This window comes from Spermophilus citellus, assembly GCF_964194105.1.
Source record: "Spermophilus citellus genome assembly, chromosome: 12".
In the NCBI taxonomy this organism is placed as follows: Eukaryota; Metazoa; Chordata; class Mammalia; order Rodentia; family Sciuridae; genus Spermophilus; species Spermophilus citellus.
Window position 1 is genome coordinate 64,008,533 of NC_138198.1, and position 12,142 is coordinate 64,020,674.

Genomic DNA, 12,142 nt, shown 5'->3' on the forward strand with positions numbered 1-12,142 from the left:
ACCCACAAAGGCACCTCCTTCCAAGTTGGTCTGTGACTACCCGGAGTGTCGTCTGACTGGTGGGCCATACTATGTTCCCCCGAAAGGGCCTGTCCTGTCTCACATCTGGCCTCCTTGGCCAACTTTGTGAAGTTGTCAGGAGCCAGCGGTGAGCCACTACCTGCTTTCTCAGGAAAGGCCCCTCTGCAGAGCTTTCCTGGCATTTGGCAATCCTCACCTCAGCGGGTACCAAGAAAGACTGACTCTGTCCTTGGTAAATCCAAACAAGTGAGCCCACTGGGACTGGGACTGGGACTGGCTCTGGGTGCCTGGCTTCCTGGATCCCAAGTTCAGAGAGTTCCATCACCAAGGAAGTGAGGTGAGGTCACTTCCTTCAGGAACTGAATGAGGTCACTGCCTTGGCAACCACTGTGTCCTAACAGTTGCTTCCAAGGCTCCCATGAGATGGAGGCTGCCCCTCCTTCCTGTGACACTTTCACAAGTTAGAATGGAATATCAACCACAGGCACCAAGGAACAGCTCTCCACACAGGCCTGCTTTGGTCCATCTTGTCTACATTAAGAAGAGAGAGGCTCATTCAGACACATCCCTTCATCCCGACCAGGTGGTTTGCCATGGAAGATGACTTCTGCTCTCTCAGGTCCTTCATAGCTGCCTACATCTTCTCCAGGGATCATTTCTGCATGGACCTTTGAGGTTCTCAGCAGGTGGAAGATCCCCCACATTCCTGTATTGTAAGACCCACTCTGTCCCTGCTCTTCTGTAAAGTTAGATTGAGGGAACAGTGTATGCTTAGGGTTAAGAACCTGTTTGATGTGGCTTAGGAATCACTCTGCTGGATGAAGAATGGTATTGGGAACCTGCGATATTTATAATAATATATAGGTGAAATATATGTATGAAAACAGAAATCCAAGTAAGATTTGAAGGCCAGAAGGGCATTGGGCCCTTGATTGGGATACTTAGCTTTGAATGACTTTCTGCACAGATGTCTCAGATAAATCGATACACAATGGCATAGGACCTTGTACCTTGGATGATTGAATGTAGAAGAGAACATCCAGTCAAAAAGGGATAGTAGGTAGGATTAGGAAGAAAGTTGGTAAGTTTTGGAAGAAGAGTGAGTATGCAATTTGGACCAAAAGTTCTTTAGCAATAGGGTGTCGGTTAGAGAGTGAATGTAAACGTCAGCACATGTGAAGAGTCAGTCACAATGATGAACTGGGGAACATATGTAGGAAAGCAGATATCAATAGAGACATTAGGAAATCAGGCAAAGTATAAAGTGAGTGAGTGGATTAGACATTTTCAACAGGGTTGAGGTTGAATATATCATCTTAGGAAGAAACAAATGTGTAGTCACCAATAGCATTGACATTTGAGAGCATTAGGCAACCTGGACAAGGATGTTTTTAGTAATCCATGCTCACTTTCCAATGAGGCTTTGGTGCAATCATAAGTGTGACCTTTGCATTTTGTGTCCAGAATATCACTGTGATAAAATGTATATGTAGATCAGGTGACATGAGTGTTTCTTCCACCATTTCTGGGAGTAATATGTTGAAGACATATAAATTAGCCTTTGGGGGTACAAATAGGTGTACCCTGGGTCTATGAATATAGAGATAATGTATGAATAGACCATACTGTGAATAAATAGTATAACAGGTTCCAATTTAAATAATGGATTGCATTGATATCTGAAAATATATAGGAAATCTAATATTGATACACAACCATTCATTCTAACCAGTTATACATCTAATGGTGATATTGGGGTTATGGTTTACCATGAAGGGGGTGTGAGTTTTGCTTCACAAGGGATTATGGAAATGGAAAAGAATGTGTTTGGAAAGAAGTCTCATGAAAAGACCAGTCAAGAAACGTGGAGGTATACATGTGTTCTGAAGCAGGAAGTGATTGAAAGGGAAATAAATGCCTAGAAATTTGTGAACTTGAGGATGAAATACATATCCTATGATGTGCATCAACTGAAGAAATAGTAATGTACCAGTGTTGAATAAAAATGAACGTCAAAATACACATCATGTCCCATAGGAATCTACTTGCATTCATGTTAAACTGGGTCAGTTACTGTAGAAATATTAGGATTTCAGCACTAGGAAACAAATATGTATTTCAGGTGGATGACTATTTCTGAGAATAATCTTGTGAAAAGTTGATTATAAATCCACATATATGAACATGAATGAATTTAGGGAGTATATAATATGACACATACATTTCATATTTTGAAAAATCTGGAGAGTGTGTGTATGTGTGTGTGTATATATATATATATATATATATATATATATATATATATATACACAAAAGAAAAACACACACACAAACACAGACTTTAAAGAGTAGAAATATATATGCCAATCGAAATTCATCATGAAATATTTATCATCCACACATCCAAAAATATTTATTTTACTGAACATGTATTTATGTATCATGTTGTTCAAGTGGGAAGCTCACCTGGAGGTTGAATTCTCAGTTCCAACAGCGTTTAGGAGGAGTGATCTCTTCTCACAGTTTGTATCTGCCAAGTCAGCCACCTCACAAGAATGGACGTGGGATAGGAGGTAGGATTCTATATGTGCATGTAAAAATGCATGTTGCTGAATAGGCTACAGAGAAAGGGAGACAGGAATTCACATATTTGTTAACATTCAAAACACATGGAGAACTATTTCTATTAAATTGGACTAGATTTATAACACCTACACTTTATAATGCCAAAGGCCAGTCCAACTATACACCAGGCCTGCTCTGAACTGCCTGTATTTCTATTCTGTTTGAGTTATTTTTCTCCATCACATTAGTATTCGTAGTCACTATCTAGTAGGGTATGGGTTAGTGTCAGGGATTCAGTATTTCGAACGGAAAATAGGAAAATGAATCCAATGTGTAGGCCAATATGTGCTACAAAAAAATCTTCCCACTCTCATCCAGAACATTGCCTTGACATTACCTTCACAATAAGTAAGACACAATTTGAGGAGAAGAGTGAGAAATGCTGTGAATACATATGTGGAATGGAAAATGCTCAGGAGTTCACAACCTTGGAGGTGGTAGACTAGTTTCCATGAGTAAGGGACAGGGTAAACACTCCACAAACGTGGAGCTCTGCTGGCCTAAAGACTTTGTGAGAAACTGCTTCTGAGGTTGGGCACTTGAAATATATGTTGTTGTCAGGAGCTTTAGCTTCCTTTGTAGTGAGACCATCAAACCTGGTCTGCATCTATGTGACCTGGAGGACATGGTTTCTGATTTTCCAATGAACATGAGGCAGAAGTGCTGAATTCTCTCTTTGCAGGTAAACTGTGGCCACTGGGGTCTAAGTGTCTCCCTGTGTGGTCTGTGAAGCCATTTGGTCATCCTCCACTTTTCGTGGTGTTTCTTGCTGCTGCACTGGGAGTTTGGAATTTGCTTCAGGAAATACAAGGAGTTCAACTGGGACACAGTGCTGGAGGGAGTTCTGTCACGTGTGGTGGGTCAAGGTCCTAGGAGAATGCACCAGCCAGGCTTCTATCCCACAGAGCTTGCCCCCTTGACCATAGCAACCTGATTCTGAACATTGCCCTGAAACCTCTCCATATAACAAGATGCCTTTACATAGAAGGGTCTGCTCACTGCACCATGTCAGTCACAAGCCATTTGGAAGCCAATGGCAGATCCACATGGCCCCACCACAGATGTTTTATCACACACCTGCACACCACTGCTCTAGGCCCACTACTCAGCGGGCCCCAACTTACTGGCATCTCTGTTTTACACCATTTTCATGAAACCCAGTCAATCAAGGCACTGTCTGGTACACTCATGATCAGCAACAGGACATCCAAAGGTTCTCCAGTGCCACCTGGTCATGGGAATTTCAAAAATGTCATGGTATTTATCTCGCTAGCCATTTTTAAAGGATGAAGTTGGAGGCACTGTGGGTTTCCATTCCTTCAGGAACCATTAAATGGTGAGGAAGCTCATTTCAACGAAAGCTCTGGGGAACTCTCACAAACAAGGCTTCCCAAAGAGTGGCCAAAAGGTCACAGGAAGCCAGGCCCATTGAGGTCTACAATGTGAGGTCCACGTGTGTTTGGACTCTCCACGATGGCTGCCAGGTCTTTTAGAATAAAATCATGTGATATCCGGGCTGAGATTCCCAGTGCTCTGTGGAAAGCCAGCCTGGGCCTAGATCTCAGTTTCCAAGGACGACTCTCATGCGTGGCCTCCTAACATCCCGAAACTATTCACGGCAATACTTCTCTGAGGTCAGTTCTAGAACTCAGTCTCCAAGGGGAATCACACCAGAGTTCAAGCCCAGGTGGACCCAGTCATCTCTTCCCACTGCCACACCACAATTCAAACCAAAACACTGCCACATGGCCCTCATCTTCTTCCATATAGACACTCATCATAACCTCTGGCTGGAGGTTTCCATGAGGGGCACAGCCCAAGACAGTGTCCACAATAAGCTCCCTTGCCTCTCATTTGCCTAATGTAGGGTGGACTGGACACCCTTCCTGTGGACCTGGAGTGATCAAATAGGCCTGCCTTTAATACTGCTCTACTTCTCCAATTGGAGGCCTACTGACTGCCGGGTATAGATTCTTTGTGTGAACTGGAGTCATGAGAAAACCCAAGCACCTATGGGCTAGCCTCTGCATGGCTTTGAAGGACTCATTTGACACAAAGGATCCCTATTCTCACTTGATGGAGGTCAGGAACCTTACAGAGGAAGGCGAGAGACCTCATCCAGGATGACTGCTTTTGTGCCAATTTGGCTTTGGATGCACACATGGGATCTTTCTTTGGATCCACCAGGTGCTGACAATCTAAGCCACAGCCTCACACAGGGCCAAGAGGCTGATTCAGACACATCCCTTTGCAAAGCAATTAAGCAAAGAGCCACAGGTGATGCCCATTCATTTCCATTTGAAAACTGTTTTCTTCAGGCTTCACAAAGGGGTGCCCTGAGGCAAAGGCCTTCCTGACATTCAGGGCCACAGAAGGATAGGTAAGCCCAAGGCCCAAAGCAGGCTTTCTCCAGGGAGACTTTACTGGTCACACTGATATCTGAGTTTTCTGAGATGCTCACCATTCCTTTCAACTATCCAGTACATGGCCATGTCACCGAGCTTGGAGGTGGTACATATCTTGGACACAAAACCATGAGCCTATTCTGGAGAGTGGCCAGAATTCAGGAAGAAAACAGGAACTTAGGAAGATAGTAGGTGTTGCCCATCCATAAGGCAAGCCGCAGTCCATTCATAAATTGGGCAGGATGAATGCTGGGAAGCTTTCTACTAGACAGGACACATCCATTGATGCATTCTCTTTTCTAATGTCTACAACCAGGGACACAGTGGGATACACAAACATAGAAACACTCGCCTTGTCAAAAGCCTTACTAGAAACAGTCCACTCCAAACCAAACAAACCGCCTTTCCTACCTATTCTCAGAACATGAGACAAAACCACAAACTCACACCCACACCCACAAAGGCACCTCCTTCCAAGTTGGTCTGTGACTACCCGGAGTGTCGTCTGACTGGTGGGCCATACTATGTTCCCCCGAAAGGGCCTGTCCTGTCTCACATCTGGCCTCCTTGGCCAACTCTGTGAAGTTGTCAGGAGCCAGCGGTGAGCCACTACCTGCTTTCTCAGGAAAGGCCCCTCTGCAGAGCTTTCCTGGCATTTGGCAATCCTCACCTCAGTGGGTACCAAGAAAGACTGACTCTGTCCTTGGTAAATCCAAACAAGTGAGCCCACTGGGACTGGGACTGGGACTGGCTCTGGGTGCCTGGCTTCCTGGATCCCAAGTTCAGAGAGTTCCATCACCAAGGAAGTGAGGTGAGGTCACTTCCTTCAGGAACTGAATGAGGTCACTGCCTTGGCAACCACTGTGTCCTAACAGTTGCTTCCAAGGCTCCCATGAGATGGAGGCTTCCCCTCCTTCCTGTGACATTTTCACAAGTTAGAATGGAATATCAACCACAGGCACCAAGGAACAGCTCTCCACACAGGCCTGCTTTGGTCCATCTTGTCTACATTAAGAAGAGAGAGGCTCATTCAGACACAACCCTTCATCCTGACCAGGTTGTTTGCCATGGAAGGTGACTTCTGCTCTCTCAGGTCCTTCATAGCTGCCTACATCTTCTCCAGGGATCATTTCTGCATGGACCTTTGAGGTTCTCAGCAGGTGGAAGATCCCCCACATTCCTGTATTGTAAGACCCACTCTGTCCCTGCTCTTCTGTAAAGTTAGATTGAGGGAACAGTGTATGGTTAGGGTTAAGAACCTGTTTGATGTGGCTTAGGAATCACTCTGCTGGATGAAGAATGGTATTGGGAACCTGCGATATTTATAATAATATATAGGTGAAATATATGTATGAAAACAGAAATCCAAGTAAGATTTGAAGGCCAGAAGGGCATTGGGCCCTTGATTGGGATACTTAGCTTTGAATGACTTTCTGCACAGATGTCTCAGATAAATCGATATACAATGGCATAGGACCTTGTACCTTGGATGATTGAATGTAGAAGAGAACATCCAGTCAAAAAGGGATAGTAGGTAGGATTAGGAAGAAAGTTGGTAAGTTTTGGAAGAAGAGTGAGTATGCAATTTGGACCAAAAGTTCTTTAGCAATAGGGTGTCGGTTAGAGAGTGAATGTAAACGTCAGCACATGTGAAGAGTCAGTCACAATGATGAACTGGGGAACATATGTAGGAAAGCAGATATCAATAGAGACATTAGGAAATCAGGCAAAGTATAAAGTGAGTGAGTGGATTAGACATTTTCAACAGGGTTGAGGTTGAATATATCATCTTAGGAAGAAACAAATGTGTAGTCACCAATAGCATTGACATTTGAGAGCATTAGGCAACCTGGACAAGGATGTTTTTAGTAATCCATGCTCACTTTCCAATGAGGCTTTGGTGCAATCATAAGTGTGACCTTTGCATTTTGTGTCCAGAATATCACTGTGATAAAATGTATATGTAGATCAGGTGACATGAGTGTTTCTTCCACCATTTCTGGGAGTAATATGTTGAAGACATATAAATTAGCCTTTGGGGGTACAAATAGGTGTACCCTGGGTCTATGAATATAGAGATAATGTATGAATAGACCATACTGTGAATAAATAGTATAACAGGTTCCAATTTAAATAATGGATTGCATTGATATCTGAAAATATATAGGAAATCTAATATTGATACACAACCATTCATTCTAACCAGTTATACATCTAATGGTGATATTGGGGTTATGGTTTACCATGAAGGGGGTGTGAGTTTTGCTTCACAAGGGATTATGGAAATGGAAAAGAATGTGTTTGGAAAGAAGTCTCATGAAAAGACCAGTCAAGAAACGTGGAGGTATACATGTGTTCTGAAGCAGGAAGTGATTGAAAGGGAAATAAATGCCTAGAAATTTGTGAACTTGAGGATGAAATACATATCCTATGATGTGCATCAACTGAAGAAATAGTAATGTACCAGTGTTGAATAAAAATGAACGTCAAAATACACATCATGTCCCATAGGAATCTACTTGCATTCATGTTAAACTGGGTCAGTTACTGTAGAAATATTAGGATTTCAGCACTAGGAAACAAATATGTATTTCAGGTGGATGACTATTTCTGAGAATAATCTTGTGAAAAGTTGATTATAAATCCACATATATGAACATGAATGAATTTAGGGAGTATATAATATGACACATACATTTCATATTTTGAAAAATCTGGAGAGTGTGTGTATGTGTGTGTGTGTGTGTATATATATATACACAAAAAAAACAACACACACACACAAACCCAGACATTAAAGAGTAGAAATATATATGCCAATCGAAATTCATCATGAAATATTTATCATCCACAGATCCAAAAATATTTATTTTACTGAACATGTATTTATGTATCATGTTGTTCAAGTGGGAAGCTCACCTGGAGGTTGAATTCTCAGTTCCAACAGCGTTTAGGAGGAGTGATCTCTTCTCACAACTTGTATCTGCCAAGTCAGCCACCTCACAAGAATGGACGTGGGATAGGAGGTAGGATTCTATATGTGCATGTAAAAATGCATGTTGCTGAATAGGCTACAGAGAAAGGGAGACAGGAATTCACATATTTGTTAACATTCAAAACACATGGAGAACTATTTCTATTAAATTGGACTAGATTTATAACACCTACCCTTTATAATGCCAAAGGCCAGTCCAACTATACACCAGGCCTCCTCTGAACTGCCTGTATTTCTATTCTGTTTGAGTTATTTTTCTCCATCATATTAGTATTCGTAGTCACAATCTAGTAGGGTATGGGTTAGTGTCAGGGATTCAGTATTTCGAACGGAAAATAGGAAAATGAATCCAATGTGTAGGCCAATATGTGCTACAAAAAAATCTTCCCACTCTCATCCAGAACATTGCCTTGACATTACCTTCGCAATAAGTAAGACACAATTTGAGGAGAAGAGTTAGAAATGCTGTGAATACATATGTGGAATGGAAAATGCTCAGGAGTTCACAACCTTGGAGGTGGTAGACTAGTTTCCATGAGTAAGGGACAGGGTAAACACTCCACAAACGTGGAGCTCTGCTGGCCTAAAGACTTCGTGAGAAACTGCTTCTGAGGTTGGGCACTTGAAATATATGTTGTTGTCAGGAGCTTTAGCTTCCTTTGTAGTGAGACCATCAAACCAGGTCTGCATCTATGTGACCTGGAGGACATGGTTTCTGATTTTCCAATGAACATGAGGCAGAAGTGCTGAATTCTCTCTTTGCAGGTAAACTGTGGCCACTGGGGTCTAAGTGTCTCCGTGTGTGGACTGTGAAGCCATTTGGTCATCCTCCACTTTTCGTGGTGTTTCTTGCTGCTGCACTGGGAGTTCGGAATTTGCTTCAGGAAATACAAGGAGTTCAACTGGGACACAGTGCTGGAGGGAGTTCTGTCACGTGTGGTGGGTCAAGGTCCTAGGAGAATGCACCAGCCAGGCTTCTATCCCACAGAGCTTGCCCCCTTGACCATAGCAACCTGATTCTGAACATTGCCCTGAAACCTCTCCATATAACAAGATGCCTTTACATAGAAGGGTCTGCTCACTGCACCATGTCAGTCACAAGCCATTTGGAAGCCAATGGCAGATCCACATGGCCCCACCACAGATGTTTTATCACACACCTGCACACCACTGCTCTAGGCCCACTACTCAGCGGGCCCCAACTTACTGGCATCTCTGTTTTACACCATTTTCATGAAACCCAGTCAATCAAGGCACTGTCTGGTACACTCATGATCAGCAACAGGACATCCAAAGGTTCTCCAGTGCCACCTGGTCATGGGAATTTCAAAAACGTCATGGTATTTATCTAGCTAGCCATTTTTAAAGGATGAAGTTGGAGGCACTGTGGGTTTCCATTCCTTCGGGAACCATCAAATGGTGAGGAAGCTCATTTCAACGAAAGCTCTGGGGAACTCTCACAAACAAGGCTTCCCAAAGAGTGGCCAAAAGGTCACAGGAAGCCAGGCCCATTGAGGTCTACAATGTGAGGTCTACGTGTGTTTGGACTCTCCACGATGGCTGCCAGGTCTTTAAGAATAAAATCATGTGATATCCGGGCTGAGATTCCCAGTGCTCTGTGGAAAGCCAGCCTGGGCCTAGATCTCAGTTTCCAAGGGCGACTCTCATGCGTGGCCTCCTAACATCCCGAAACTATTCACGGCAATACTTCTCTGAGGTCAGTTCCAGAACTCAGTCTCCAAGGGGAATCACACCAGAGTTCAAGCCCAGGTGGACCCAGTCATCTCTTCCCACTGCCACACCACAATTCAAACCAAAACACTGCCACATGGCCCTCATCTTCTTCCATATAGACACTCATCATAACCTCTGGCTGGAGGTTTCCATGAGGGGCACAGCCCAAGACAGTGTCCACAATAAGCTCCCTTGCCTCTCATTTGCCTAATGTAGGGTGGACTGGACACCCTTCCTGTGGACCTGGAGTGATCAAATAGGCCTGCCTTTAATACTGCTCTACTTCTCCAATTGGAGGCCTACTGACTGCCGGGTATAGATTCTTTGTGTGAACTGGAGTCATGAGAAAACCCAAGCACCTATGGGCTAGCCTCTGCATGGCTTCGAAGGACTCATTTGACACAAAGGATCCCTATTCTCACTTGATGGAGGTCAGGAACCTTACAGAGGAAGGCGAGAGACCTCATCCAGGATGACTGCTTTTGTGCCAATTTGGCTTTGGATGCACACATGGGATCTTTCTTTGGATCCACCAGGTGCTGACAATCTAAGCCACAGCCTCACACTGGGCCAAGAGGCTGATTCAGACACATCCCTTTGCAAAGCAATTAAGCAAAGAGCCACAGGTGATGCCCATTCATTTCCATTTGAAAACTGTTTTCTTCAGGCTTCACAAAGGGGTGCCCTGAGGCAAAGGCCTTCCTGACATTCAGGGCCACAGAAGGATAGGTAAGCCCAAGGCCCAAAGCAGGCTTTCTCCAGGGAGACTTTACTGGTCACACTGATATCTGAGTTTTCTGAGATGCTCACCATTCCTTTCAACTATCCAGTACATGGCCATGTCACCGAGCTTGGAGGTGGTACATATCTTGGACACAAAACCATGAGCCTATTCTGGAGAGTGGCCAGAATTCAGGAAGAAAACAGGAACTTAGGAAGATAGTAGGTGTTGCCCATCCATAAGGCAAGCCGCAGTCCATTCATAAATTGGGCAGGATGAATGCTGGGAAGCTTTCTACTAGACAGGACACATCCATTGATGCATTCTCTTTTCTAATGTCTACAACCAGGGACACAGTGGGATACACAAACATAGAAACACTCGCCTTGTCAAAAGCCTTACTAGAAACAGTCCACTCCAAACCAAACAAACCGCCTTTCCTACCTATTCTCAGAACATGAGACAAAACCACAAACTCACACCCACACCCACAAAGGCACCTCCTTCCAAGTTGGTCTGTGACTACCCGGAGTGTCGTCTGACTGGTGGGCCATACTATGTTCCCCCGAAAGGGCCTGTCCTGTCTCACATCTGGCCTCCTTGGCCAACTCTGTGAAGTTGTCAGGAGCCAGCGGTGAGCCACTACCTGCTTTCTCAGGAAAGGCCCCTCTGCAGAGCTATCCTGGCATTTGGCAATCCTCACCTCAGTGGGTACCAAGAAAGACTGACTCTGTCCTTGGTAAATCCAAACAAGTGAGCCCACTGGGACTGGGACTGGGACTGGCTCTGGGTGCCTGGCTTCCTGGATCCCAAGTTCAGAGAGTTCCATCACCAAGGAAGTGAGGTGAGGTCACTTCCTTCAGGAACTGAATGAGGTCACTGCCTTGGCAACCACTGTGTCCTAACAGTTGCTTCCAAGGCTCCCATGAGATGGAGGCTTCCCCTCCTTCCTGTGACACTTTCACAAGTTAGAATGGAATATCAACCATAGGCACCAAGGAACAGCTCTCCACACAGGCCTGCTTTGGTCCATCTTGTCTACATTAAGAAGAGAGAGGCTCATTCAGACACATCCCTTCATCCCGACCAGGTGGTTTGCCATGGAAGATGACTTCTGCTCTCTCAGGTCCTTCATAGCTGCCTACATCTTCTCCAGGGATCATTTCTGCATGGACCTTTGAGGTTCTCAGCAGGTGGAAGATCCCCCACATTCCTGTATTGTAAGACCCACTCTGTCCCTGCTCTTCTGTAAAGTTAGATTGAGGGAACAGTGTATGGTTAGGGTTAAGAACCTGTTTGATGTGGCTTAGGAATCACTCTGCTGGATGAAGAATGGTATTGGGAACCTGCGATATTTATAATAATATATAGGTGAAATATATGTATGAAAACAGAAATCCAAGTAAGATTTGAAGGCCAGAAGGGCATTGGGCCCTTGATTGGGATACTTAGCTTTGAATGACTTTCTGCACAGATGTCTCAGATAAATCGATACACAATGGCATAGGACCTTGTACCTTGGATGATTGAATGTAGAAGAGAACATCCAGTCAAAAAGGGATAGTAGGTAGGATTAGGAAGATAGTTGGTAAGTTTTGGAAGAAGAGTGAGTATGCAATTTGGACCAAAAGTTCTTTAGCA